The sequence below is a fragment of the Myotis lucifugus genome, unplaced genomic scaffold, assembly GCF_000147115.1.
Source record: "Myotis lucifugus unplaced genomic scaffold, Myoluc2.0 scaffold_30, whole genome shotgun sequence".
Taxonomy (NCBI): domain Eukaryota; kingdom Metazoa; phylum Chordata; class Mammalia; order Chiroptera; family Vespertilionidae; genus Myotis; species Myotis lucifugus.
Genome location: NW_005871078.1, coordinates 5,127,181 through 5,139,774, shown reverse-complemented (window position 1 = coordinate 5,139,774; position 12,594 = coordinate 5,127,181). Strand labels below are relative to the sequence as shown.

The window sequence follows — 12,594 nt, the reverse complement described above, 5'->3', positions numbered from 1 at the left end:
CTGATTTTCTCATTTGTAAGTGAGAATATTCCACATCCTTCTAGAATTCTGTAATTGTTAAGGCTTAATATTGATGTGGGTACACTATATAACAAATTCTGTGTCATAATTTTGACTCAGGGTCCTACCTCACTTTTTTTGCTATTGTTCAGGAAATTGGGCATTCATTAATTTAACAATATTTTTTTGAACAGCAGAGATATTACAACTAAAGAGATACTGTAATTTATCAATCTTCTTTTTTTTCAGAAATGAATTAAAGTCCTGAGGATACTTTGAAAACTTCGGCAATGTACAGAGCCTGACTTTTTGAAATTTTAGCTATGGGATCTTTAGCAAATTAGTAGTAGCTATGATCCATAGATTCATCCTTTTTAATAGTGGTAATTAATCAGTATCATGAGATGACTGTGACATTGTAAAATCTTGAATCTAAAGCATGAACAGCAATAATAATTGTTACCATCAATCATATCTTTCCTTTGTCCCTCACCTCTACACATTGTTCACTGACTACCTCTGTAAAAGCTTGAATTTACCTTATTTATCGATGTGCAATTTAACCTTCACAGCGATGCTGAGTCCGTGTACACCAACCACCCTCTGCACTGTCATGGATCTGTCATTTCCCCAAGTCCTCATAGGCAGTAATTATGAATTAAAATCATAACACCGAGTCCTTGAATAGAGACCTGGATGAAAGCAACAACAAAACCAAATGGGAGTTGACCAGAGAAAGGAAAACCCATGCCCGCACAGACTTACATGAAAACATCCATTATAACAATCCAAATGCCTATAAACTGGTGAATGGAAAAGCAACATGCAGAATACCCATAAATGGGACCTTAGTTAGAAAGAAAAAGTAACAAATAACGGGTACAAGCTGCAACATGGATAAACCACAAAGCCATTTTGCTGAGTGAGACAAGCCAGACAAAAAGGACATCATAGTACACAATTTCACTTATATTAAATTTTCCAGAAAAGGCAAATTTATAGAGGCCTAACGCAGATGAGAAGTTGCCTAGGGCTATAGGAATAGGAGTGAAGATTGACGACAAATCGACTCAAAGGAACTGTTTGGGGTGTTAAACTTGGACTGGATTGCGATGATGGTTGCACTGTTCTACAAATGACTAAAACCACTTACAGTTGGTGATTTTTATGGCACCTACATTATGTATAAATAAAGCTGTTAAAAATTACATATGCCAGGCCCTTATTTACACATTTTAGAGAGACATTTATCTATCCATTGTTTGTGATAGAAAAATATGTGAAACCACTTAAATATTCATCAATGATATCTGGTTAATGAATTGCTAATAAAAGGCTATGTAGCTATTAAAAAGAATAAGGCATTGGAATAGCAAGTTCTGCAAGATATATTGTTCAGTAAAGAAAGCAAAATTCAGAAAATGCAAAATGCTGAACAGATGTAGGGAAAAAAATGTACACACATATGCATATCTATGTGTGTGCATATGTGCATACTATGTATATCATTAAGGTATCTCTAAGAGAATGCATAAGAAACCAATAGTAGTATTGTGAAGTTCAAATAGTAACTTGTGGAGTTCTAAAGATTTTATTTCAATATATATCTTTCTATATTTTTAAAATTTTATGTCACAAGCACTTAACACATTATTCTACGCAATAATGAATTTGAAATTAAGTCAACAACATTGACTTCCTCTTCTGGATAGCATGTAGTAGGTCATGGCAGGTAAATACTCCTGCTGAAAACAGCTAAAAAATAGAATTGTTATAGAGATCATATATATATATATATATATATATATATATATATATATATATATATATAAAAAATATATTTTATTGATTTTTCACAGAGAGGAAGGGAGAAGGATAGAGATTTAGAAACATCATTGATCAGCTGCCTCCTGCACACTCCCTACTGGGGATGTGCCCGCAACCAAGGTACATGCCCTTGACAGGGATCGGACCCTGGACCCTTCAGTCCGCAGGCCGATGCTCTATCCACTGAGCCAAACCGATTAGGGCAAGATCATATGTTTTTAAAGTACCACAGAGCTGTGGCAACTACAGAGATTGATGGACTAAAATCCCAGAGGGGGCAGTTATTCAGGGTGAGCAGTAGTAGACTTGGGGCAGCTCTTATTCCCTGAAGACTGTTGCCAGTTATGGTGTGGGCTTCCATGTGACCCTGACAGAGGGAGATTTTGAGAAAACAAGAAATGAACAATCCTTTAAGCAATTGGACATGACTAGAATGAGCAGAGAGGAGAGTTGAATAATTTCAAGCACATGCTGATTTCTCCTTAATAATATTGCTGAATTCTGAGACTGCTCAAAAGGATAAAGAACTAGGCCAAACTTCAGAGGCAGCATAAAATGTCACATCTTCTAACTAACAAAAGCTCCAGGGAAGGAGTCTGAAAACACTAAGTCCTTGAATAGAGGCCTGACAAGCCATAAAAGCCTATTGCCATGATTCTCAAAGTGTGGCTACACTCCAGCAGTATCAGCACCATCTAACTTGCTAAACACTTGAACTTGAGGGCCCCACTTTAGACTTATTGAATCAGAAACTCTAGAGTATATCAGAGTCATGTTAGGACTTATTATTTTTTAAGATTTTATTGATTTTTAGAGGGCGAGGAAAGGAGAAAGAGAGAGAGAAACATCAATGTGAGAGCAAAACATTAATCGCTGCGTCCTGCATGCCCACTATGGGGATCAAGGCTGCAATCCCGGCATGATGCCTGGGACACTGCCCAGCCAACTGAGCCACAATTGCCAGGGCAACATGAGGGCTTATTAAAACACAGATGGCTGTACCTCAGACCCAGAGTTTCTGATTCATTAATGCTGAGATGTGGCCTGAGAATTTGCATTTCTGGCAAGTTTCAGGTGATGTTGCGGCTGTGAGTCCAGGATCACACCTTGAGAACCGTTGACCTAAAGGGGATGGGGAACTGAAGCTAGGATAAATGATCATTATTCACCTACGGGCACTTATCGATGATCAGCAGGGCTGGGAGCTAACAAACCTGAGCCTAGAACAGAGCAGAAGGCATTTGCAGTGGCGCATAAAAACCAGAAGAGTTTTTGTTATTTGTGCAGGGCTGGAGTGATAATATCGGAAACTCATGGGATCTCAGAAATATGACTGATCTTTCTCCCAATACACTTGCCAAATATTGAAGCTGCTTGGGGAATGAAGCTAGAAGGCTAAGCTGAAACATCAGAAACGAAGAGCTGCATCACTGCTAGGCTCCCAAATAAAGTTCTGAAGTATCATGGCCAATGAACAGGGATGATCCTGAGGAAATTTTGTCAGTCTTAATGAAATTCAAACTGACTTCAGTTCTTGTTTGGATTAATGTGATCAGCCACTTTATCTGCCTAACCAAAAAATAGGGGATACCCTCTCCAGTGGAAGATATTATTTGGGGTTAGGGGTGATCAGGCAGGCAGGCAGAGGCTGTTAGGGGCAATCAGGTCGGCAGGCAGAGGTGGTTAGGGGCTATCAGGCCAGCAGGGGAGCAGTTAGGGATAATCAGGCAGGCAGGCAGAGGGGTTAGTGGTGATGAGGCAGGTAGGCAGAGGCAGTTAGGGGCGATAGGCAGGTAGGGGAGCAGTTAGGGGCATTAGGCTGGCAGACAGAGGCAGTTAGGGGTGATGAGGCAAGTAGGCAGAGGTGGTTAGGGGTGATCAGGCAGGCATGCAGAGTGGTTAGGGGCAATTAGGCAACAGGCAGGCAAGTGGTTAGAAGCAAGTGGTCCCGGATTGCGAGAGGGATGTCCAACTGCCGGTTTAGGCCCGATCCCCAGACAGTTGGACATCCCCCGAGGGGTCCCGGATTGGAGAGGGTGCTGGCCGGGCTGAGGGTGCAGGCCAAATTTTGTGCACCGGGCCTCTAGTAAGAAATAAAAAAATGAGTTCAAACTCCAGTGGCAAAAACTATGACATGGAGGTAACTTATGAACAGCTGATGTAACAGCAAATGATTAGCAGGTGTCCTGTGCAGCTAGCTGTAGTCTTGGCATTGTAGTTCACAGCAGGGGGGACCCAAAATGCTGGAAATTGAGTTTCCTCTTTCAATGACCACAGCAATGATATCAGCCAAAGAACTCTTTGGGGAAATGTCTCTGGACTCCACTTGAACACTTAATGTTTGATGGAGAGATTTTAATCAAGCTTAAACAGATACAGCTGGGCTCACTTGTGTCTCAGAGATACAGCCATTATGCTCATTATTCTTGCAAACAAAAATTGTCAATGGCTTCTTTGATTAGCCATTGGCTCAGGGTATCTGTATACTAACTCTCTCTACTATAGTGGCTAGTCTAGGGTTTATTATTTCAGAAATAAAGGTCATGATCACAGTAATAAAATGCTTCCTATAGAACTGAAAACTTCCTATAAATAAGAAATCACTATTGTTAGAACTATTATTTTTGGTTTTATATTCCAAAATATATAGATATCTATCTTTACACCTTTCTTTCAGGCATAACATGTGACCATGAACATAGATCATACACATTTTTACATGGTAAAGGATCTACTTTTAGCCTCCAGCTTTTCTACTCAAGACTAACCTGAAGTTTCCCACTGCAGAGCGAATTTGAGTGTGTTTATTTTTCAGTAGTAAGGGGGTTCATAACATGTTATACCTAAATATGCCACTTAGGCATGAAGATTATTTTGAGCAGAAGGCTAACAAGACCCAACAGCCTAAGGAAAAATTTATTTACCTCTTCACTGCCTAAAAGAAATTATACATTTCCCCATTTGTGGGGGATATCTACATTTACAAAGGAAATTTTATTAGAGAGGGGTCTAGAGATAACTTTTTCACCTGAGAGATTTAATCTGCATGGCAGGGCAACCTTTGTTTAATAAACATTTCCTCCTTGTACCTTTCCAGGAAAAACTACCTTCTCCCTGCTCCCAACCGGTATCATTTTCCTTTTGTTAGCTCAAGATAATATATCAATTGTCCAGCTGTTGTGTTTTTCCCCCCCTCCTGTTAATCTGTCCTATGTCAATTTAATTTTTAGATCAGCCACAGAACCTAAAATGGTAGAAGGGAAAAATTTTCCTTCCCCATAGTTCAAAAAGAGAACTTCTGGTCACCATAATTACACCTAACCCTGCACAGAGTCAGAGAAGCTTGAGGCAGGAGAAAATATTATGTGAATACACTCAGTATCCTGTTAGTATTTTAGTAGCTGTTGAAGAGATAAACTAACCAACTAAGTTGTCTGAACATCTACATCTGTTCTCAGGTCAATTTATTAAAATGTAGCTCTTTTTTACATTGTTACAAATATTTGTTTGTTCTTTCTTGGAGTATTGCCTAAATTAAATTTATATGGCTTAGAATAGTCCTGATTTTAACTATTCAAAGTCTTTTCTCCACCACTTTTTCACTGTGGCTTGTATTAGTTTCCAATGGCTGGTGCAACAATTTACCACAAAAATTTACATCAGAAATTCACTCTCTCACAGTTTTGGAGGTCAGAAGTCTGAAAGCAAGGTCTTGGTAGAGACAAGCACCATAGAAGACTCTAGAGAAGTATCCCTCCTTCTTCTCTACCTTCGTTTCTTTTGACTACACTACTCCAATCCCTGCCACTGTATCTGTGTCCTCCCCTGTTCTGTCTCAGCATTCATGGTAGGATCGGGGCCCACCTGATCTATCCTGAAGATCCTTAATTTATTTACATCTGCAATGACTCTTTTCTGAAATAAGGCAACATTCACAAGTCTGGGTATTAGGACATGGGCATGTTTTTTGGGGGGGGCTATCATTCAACCCACTCCATGGTACAACTGGGGATACTAGTATTTAATGTCACCCACCAGAATCATAGAGGAAAAGCAAGAGGCTGAGGGAACATAAGGAGAGAATGACAAAACTGATTCAGCAGTGTAATCCCAGGAAGGTAGCATCATCCTGATCATGGCAGTCACTGGGAATCTGGGATATGCATGGCCATCTATTAGCTGCTATAAGTGTAGTAGGTCAGCATAGTTTTTACCATCAGGAAGCTGACAGCCTACAGAAAACAATCTCAGAATGCCACGATTTACTCAAAGCATGCCCTTTTCCAAAGTTTATTCTTTTGTGTTTCAGTTTTCCTTTTGAAAATTGTGAATGTCAACTATTCCCCTCCCTGAAACTATAACAATTAAACTAGTGGCAATCTTGTGAACTCAAATTCATCCCATGCTTCTTGAAGTTTTCTTTTACAGAAGCACACCAAAGCTCTGAGAGTCCTTTCAGTCGCCTGACATAAATCACTGCAGCCGAAATAATTAGTCTTTGATTTTTTAAGTCAACAGCATTAATATTTCAATCTAAACCACCTTAAAGGTAAATAATCTATAGTGAAATTAATTATAACAAGATTGGAGGTAACAGATATCTTGCTTAGAAACATATAACAAGATTTCTTGAGTACAAAACAAGCACTACACAACTTCATTCAGGTTCACTTATTTTAAAATCTACTCTGCAAAATTTCATGGACATGAAGCATGTACTAACCTTGTTTTTGTTTTGTTTTTTTAAACAACGACAACAACACCAACAAAGTATTAGTACTAGAGACATGCACTTATCCTATCTAATAAAAGAGAAAGATGGTAATTAGCCGTACCTCCGCTACCCTTCCCATTGGCTAATCAGGGCGATATGCAAATTAACTGCCAGCCAAGATGGCGGCCGGCAGCCAGGCAGCTTGAAGCGAACAGGGAGGCTTGCTTGTTTCAGTGACGGAGGAAGCCAAGCTTCCCCTCCTGCCGCTGCGGGCTCTGAGCTGCAACTCTAAGAAACATTGTAACAAATATAGACACTAAACCAAACCCCAGAAACCTGCTTTAATCAGCCAGGCTTCAGCCAGGAGGACCACAACATTGTTTCAAATACAGAAGGTAAACAAAGGCCAGAAACCTGCTTTCAGCAGCCGAGGCCTCAGAGCTAAAGCTGGCCCAGAATAAAAAAAAAAAGAAAGAAAAAAAGGAGCGGTTGGGAGCTTCAGTCACCCACCAGCCTGAAAACGGCCCTCAGCCCCTCACCCAGACTGGCCAGGCACCCCAGTGGGGACCCCCACCCTGATCCAGGACACCTTCAGGACAAACCAGCCAGCCCCCACCCGTGCACTAGGCCTCTATCCTATATAGTAAAAGGGTAATATGCCTCCCAGCACCGGGATCAATGTGACAGGGGGCAGAGCCCAAACCCCCTGATTGCCCTGCGGCTCTGTGTGTGACAGGGGGCGGTGCCCCAACTCCCCTATCGGCCCTACTCTGTGAGTGACAGGGGGGAGCTCCTCAACCCCCTGATCGGCCCTGCTCTGTGTGTGACGGTACGGAACCCCAACCCCCCTGATGGGCCCTGCTCTGTGCATGACAGGGGGCAGCACCCCAACCCCCTGATCCGCCCTACTCTGTGTGTGACAGGGGGCGGTGCCCCAGCTCCCCTATCGGCCCTGCTCTGTGAGTGACAGGGGGGAGCTCCTCAACCCCCTGATCGGCCCTGCTCTGTGTGTGACAGGGTATGGAGCCCCAACCCCCCTGATGGGCCCTGCTCTGTGCATGACAGGGGGCAATGCCCCAACCCCCTGATCGGCCCTGCTCTGTGCATGACAGGGGGTGGCGCCACAACTTCCCTATTGACCCTGCCTTGAGTGTGATAGGGGGCAGTGCCCCAACCCCCCAATCGGCAATACCCTGAGCATGACTAGGGATGGCATCGCAACCTCCTGATCCGCCCTGCTCTGTGCATGACAGGGGGCAGTGCCCCAACTTCCCAATCAGCCCTGCTCTGAGCCTGACCAGGGGATGCACCTAGGGATTGGGCCTGCCCTCTGCTACCCGGGAGCAGGCCTAAGCCAGCAGGTCGTTATCTCCTGAGGGGTCCCAGACTGCGAGAGGGCACAGGCCGGGCTGGGGGACCCCCTCTTCCCCTCCCCCCCCTGGTGCACAAAGTTTTGTGCACCGGGCCTCTAGTACAATATCTACTAAAAAAAAGAAATGTAGAGACAAATGAGAAAGAGAACAGAAAAATTACAGAACCTGTGGATATATTTAGTAAAATCATTTTTAAAACTAATTAATGCTTGCTTTACTTCTCTCTTGGGGCTACTGTGTAAAAAGAGACAATGTATGAAAACAGGTTTGTTTTTGATAAGATGCCATATGTGAAGTATTCATTGAATTTTTACATTACTAGAAAAAAATATCTTATATCTTTGTTTTTGTGAATCTTTGACTTTTAAAGGGATTTTTTGGGGAAGATGACAACAGTTCCTGGAGCATTACACAGGGTGCTTTATTTCTGTGGGGAGGTGTTTCTTCACATCTCTTCTTGTTATCCAACTTTCACACACTTAAACCCACACACATACATTTTCCACGCTGATTTTAAGGAGATGTTTGTGATAGCTATTCTTAGAATAAAAACAAGAAAGAATGAGGATGGAGTTATCGGTGGAAGGAGGCAGGCAGGAAGTTAATCACAGTGTGGGCAGTAAATGTCAGCTTATAGTCAACCAAAATGGGAGGTAACAATATCTTGCTTAGAGAAACATATAAGAAAGAAGTCAATTTTTAGAGGTTTTTAGAAAATATTAGATATATGGACAGTTCAAATGCTGAGTTAGGCTGGGACAGATCCAAAGAATTTTCTAATGCTCATATTTTAAAAGCATAAATAAACATTGTGACAAAAACAACAAGTTAAAAGATAAAAACAGAAAGTCATCCTGAGGACCAACATCTTAAAAAAAGAAACTTTTCATTTATTTTCTCACTTTCCATTCCTATGATCTTATACATGTGCAAGCATTTTCACTATAATTATTTCATTTAACAATATATGCATATGTTTCCATTTAGCTGCATAAAGCTTTATCTGAACACTTTAAAAGCATCATAACATTTAATCAAGTTGACACGATAAAATTTACTTAACTATAATTATATACTGTAAAATTTAATGGAAATATAAGTAGTTTCTAGTTGATCAATGAGTCATAAACCAACATATTTGGTTGAAAGAAATCTTTAGAGTCCAGGATCCAAAAACATTATTTTTTTTTTTAAAACTTAGGACTAAAGTTATTAGCAAATACCAGCCTCATTTATGGCATAATTTTTCTCTTGAATGTATTAAATATACATTTGTTATTTGTTCATTCATTCAGTACATTTTTTAAATTCTATTCTGGTATTAAGTGGAGAAATGCTGATGAAAAAAATTAAAAGTTTATGCTGAGCAAGGATCAAATTTTCAATTGAGCAGAGAGAAAAAAATAATAACTAAACAGATGTCATTATAATATGGGATAAAGCTGCAATAAAATATGTTTTGTGATTAAGTATGATAGAATGCTGAGGATGAACTTTAGATGAAGTATTGATAAGGAGGTTTAAGTTTTTCCTTTTTTCTCTTTTTTTAAATAGCATTTCTTTTTTAAAAAACATATTTTATTGATTTTTTACAGAGAGGAAGGGAGAGGGATAGAGAGTTAGAAACACTGATGAGAGAGAAACATCAATCAGCTGCCTCCTGCACACCCCTACTGGGAATGTGCCCACAACGAGGTAAATGCCCTTGAATGGAATCGAACCTGTGACCCTTGAGTCAGCAGGCCAACACTCTATCCACTGAACCAAACCTGTTAGGGCAAGTTTTTCCTTTTTTCTAAGGGCACACTCCTACCTCCCACATCGATCGTTTTCCATTAAAAATTATATACATCATCTGTTTTCTGTACCATTTTGCTGTGTAGAAGAAGGGAAAGTAGTCAATAGTCCAACCAGGACTATTATGCAGAATTCCAAAGTGAATCACTGTTGATGATTATAGATCTATAAAAAAATCTTTTAGGAGAAGAAATGAGTAATCCCAAAGCACCACTGAAGACTTGCTGGAAGCCGGTCCATCCTTGCTGCTTGACACAGTCGCTGCAGGGAAGAAACATCTGCACAGCATATGTTTCAAGGGACCTGGCGTACTATATGGCATAGTGTTCTTGCTATGTTTGCTCACCTTCTTGGCGAGATGTGTTTTAACCAAGGTCACCTCTCCCAGAAAGGTTGTTTCCTCAGGTAGGGATTTTCCCCTGAAGTTAGGGAGGCAACAAAACCCCCTAACTAAATGCCAGGCGGGCAGTTAATCCCTTTAACTACAAACGGTCACCCTTAAACCGCATAGTCTTTACTCCCTGGAATGGAGGTAAGAAACGCCCTAACCTTTGGACTAGAAATTGACAGGATTCAAATCAACGGGTATAAATACAGATGTAACAAGGCAAGAAGAGACAGAAGGGGGCTGGAGGGATCCCGGCTAGAGATCCTGGCTGGGCTGCTGATCATCTGAACGCCATCTCCGTGTTGTTCCTTCTTCACCGACTCCGTGCACACCTTTGGGAACCCCTGGACCTGCTTCACTACCCCGCTATGGAGGCTGGTCGCTCAGCTGTACTCCGTGTGAAGCGGAAGCGCAGCGAGGAGCCTGCTGAGGCCCTGGTCCTCGCCTGTAAACGCCTCCGGACAGATGCGGTGGAGTCGGCGGTCCAAAAGACGCCCCCCGAGGGTCTGGAGAAAGCAGCAGAGAAAAATGTCTTCCACATGGTGGCTACCGTGTGCTCCCAGGAGGACCCGGTCCAGCCGCTCCTGCGCGCTCTGCCAGGACCCCGGGCCACCCCTCAGCGCATCCGCCACAAGCTCCGCACTTCCACTCGGAAGGTCCAGCAGGAGGGTCGCTACAGGGTAGTCTCTAGCCGCCGACCCTCGGGCCTTCTCTCGGATGACCTGGAGTCCGAGGACGCGCGGGAGAACCCAGAAGCCGACCGTGAGGCAGGCTTCCAGCTGATGGATCTGGTCCATGAAGAAGGAGACCCAGAGGCTGCTGCCGCAGCCGCCGCCTCCTCCTGCAAAGTATCTGACCCAGATGTGACCCTTTGCAATGCTGTAGAGTTGCTCCGCGAGCGGTTGACTATATCTGAGGATGGGCCAAGTGTCAGGCACCGGGAGGAACAGAAGGATGACTATGTGTATGACATTTACTACTCGGAGACGGCCCCTCCAGGATGGACTGAGAATATCCTCTCTGTGCAGCCCTTCAGCCAGGAGTGGGAGCTGGTGCATGATGGCAAACAACTAGAGGACCTTGATGAAGAGGAAGATGAAGATAATGAGAACAGTGAGAATAATTGGCGCAATGAGTACCCAGAGGAGGAGAGCAGTGATGGAGATGAAGATTCCAGCGGCTCTGATGAATGGGACAGCCTCAGTGAAGAGGAAAGAGGCAATAGCAGACCACGGATGTGGGGCAAATACCCTGTGGATGTGCAGAAGGAGTTTGGTTATGACAGCACTGATGACCTGGACTGGGACTGAGGATCCTGTGACAACCATGAGGTTCTATCACAGGCCCTTGAGGGCTTTGACTGCCTCATCAGCCACCCTGGTAGTGGGTTTCCTGGCATAACACACGGAAGGAGGAATGTTTCTGACTCTCTATCTCTCTCCCTTCCTCTCTGTAAAAAATCAATAAAATATGTTTAAAAACAAACACACAAACAAAAAACAAACATAAAATGAAGCTTCCTGGCCTAGGCATTTTCCTGCTCTTCTTCTACGCTAAAGCCAGTAAGTGGAAGAGAGGCTGTTTTATGAGAACTTCGGTTCAACTTTCCCATGCCACCAGGCACCCGCCCCCCAGTAAAAGCCTGATTCTTTTTGACGGCAAAATCTAGAAGGGCTACAGTGGGTCTCTTATAGGAACACACGCTGAGTAGTAATGGCCAGTAGAGGAAGAATCTGCCTGAGCTGTGAGGGGTTTGGTTGACAGTGGTCTCTACCTCCCTGCTTCCTACGATAATGACTGTAAAGATTGCTCTTTCGTTAGCAGTGGTACCAAGGAACAGGGTATGTATGAATGGGATACTCTGCACTCAGTAAAAACACTAACTACGCGAGCAAGTAATTCCCTTAAAACCTTTTCAATATGAATATGTTTTCTCTCGTGCTCCCTTTTCTGCACAAACCAGACAAAAGTTTTACCAGATCTGGTGATGATGTGGGGAAGAGGTTGTGTTTTGTATCTTTCCAGAAGGAGCAGCCTCTGCCTCCCTCCTGGGGACCGTCACCCCTGGGAGGCCGAGTTAGCGCACCTGACCAGTGCCCATCTGCAGCAGATGTGCAGCCCTGAGCTGGAACCACCTGTCCATTGGGAGGATCACATGTGCCTCCTTTCTGTCTGTCCATATGTCCCATCGCCAATGACGCTGCCTGCTAGCCAGATCAACAAGGGCAACCAACCCCCCGACTTGAGGACAGTTGAGATCCCTTGACTGAAGAGGCCAGCGACCTTCTACAGGAACAAGGCTCCTTGTGCACTCCATCCACTATGTTTATAGCTATGCTCCCTATCATTTCTTGTCAGCCTTCTTCTGAGTCTTAAACAGCCCAATCCAGGAGGTGGCCGCTGATTTACCTGTGCTATCATTTAAAAAATAATAACGGGGGAATTTGCTGGAAGCCGGTCCATCCTTGCTGCTTGACATAGTCGCTGCAGGGAAG

At 43.0% G+C, this 12,594-nt stretch overlaps 1 pseudogene; it reads left to right on the top strand.

Annotated features, from left to right (window-relative positions):
* The first annotated feature begins 10,467 nt into the window (after nucleotides 1-10,467).
* On the top strand, nucleotides 10,468-11,510 carry LOC102441804 (annotated as a pseudogene).
* The last annotated feature ends 1,084 nt before the right edge of the window (nucleotides 11,511-12,594 follow it).